The following is a 1605-nucleotide window of genomic DNA, read 5'->3' on the forward strand; positions in this document are numbered from 1 at the left end:
TGCTGACATCTTTACGCCAATTTTACTGCAAGCTATTTGCTTTAGGGGACTTGGCGATGACAGCTCACCTCGAATTCCAATTTACTCCCTGATAGACATATTCAGGTGAAAACTTTAAACGTTTTGCCGAGTCCCATTACTGTCCGCAGTTTATTTGTTTAGGCTACTCTGTGACTGTTGCAAAAAGATATGCAATGACTTCTGGCATGAATGTGGTCCAAGTTTGGTAGGAGGGGCATTTGATAAACTTCATTTTTTGGGTGTGGCGTTCTCTGGCTTTCGTACGGTTGCATTTTCACTTCAACAGTCCCCTCCACATTCTACGAGGGGAGGCGGGTTCGAGGACTTTGGGTGGAGGTGTGCTTCATGCCCCTTTGTTTATAAACATGACACTCCTTTGAAGGATTAAAAGTCGGGTTGCGGGCTTTGGGCGGGGGTGTGCTCCATGCCCTCTTTGTTTATATACACGTACATGGCAATGCCGTGTAGGCTGTATCACCGTATTAGAACTCCATTCTCGCCGAGCTACAGAATGCAAAATTTGAGTGTCATAAAAAGTGAGTGTGTTCTCGCGAATGCACGAAATTTAAAAACGTACGCTTGACGATGTTTCCTAGTTATACGAGTTTTATGAGGTTTACAGACTGATCATTGACAGTAATAGTCTACAGCCTTCCAATGAAACGGGTGAAGTCCAAACTTGTGTCCTTGCATGAATGAAGTTAATTTTGTTCGTCAGTTGTCTCAACCAACATTAGTCAGCTGGTTTGCAGTCCAAACATCGCCGATTTCGTGAAGGTTGAAGTGACACAATTTTTGGGGCGAGCTTGTTATCATCACACACCTGTCACTTTGACTCACCCAGCAACAGTATATGCCGGCCCTCGAATAAAATTAGTCATAATTGAAGCATAGGTCTGTGCTCTGTGATAAAGTCTGCACAGTTTCAGAATTCCACAAAATGTCTGTTGACAGTACCGATGACTAACGAATGTAGAAAGTTCTTATTAGACCTTTTGTAAGTTCAAGGTTATCTATGTTAGCTGTTTCCTACATGTACTTAAAGGAAAAGTGCACGTGAGAGGTGTTTGTTGACTCTCAGCAGGAGTTTTCTATGTTTTATTCATCTTCACAAAATATTCAAAATGTTTCCACGAAAGAAGATACGTCTGAAAGACATTCAGAATTGTGTCTTTACTAAATGTTCTTTTCGTTAAAAAAACCAGGCCTGTTGAAGACTTTTGACAGTATGCTGAACTGCATTCAACATGTGCAACTTCCTATGTCTATTGCTAACTCATGGGGTGAACCGGGGGGGGGGTGGTCATGGGGCGGTACATATCCCTCACCTTTTTGTATTCTTCGTCATTTATTACAGCCCAACAGATAGATTTTCCAAAAGGTAATGAAAACGAAAAATAAACAGTATGAAATTTTAAAAAGCACTAGGTCCTCATCAGGTCAGAGCACACGAGCGCACAAGCAAGGTAAATCTTTATAAGGAACAGCGCCCTCTTTTAATGTGATCTTTTTCACTACCTTCCTTTTCAAATTTCTACGGCTGAGCAATTTTAAGATTTTGCCATCCCCAACCTCCACTCGTTG

Source organism: Acanthaster planci, linkage group LG04 (genome assembly GCF_054643075.1).
Source record: "Acanthaster planci isolate LZ-2023a linkage group LG04, COTS_SCS, whole genome shotgun sequence".
Classification (NCBI taxonomy): domain Eukaryota; kingdom Metazoa; phylum Echinodermata; class Asteroidea; order Valvatida; family Acanthasteridae; genus Acanthaster; species Acanthaster planci.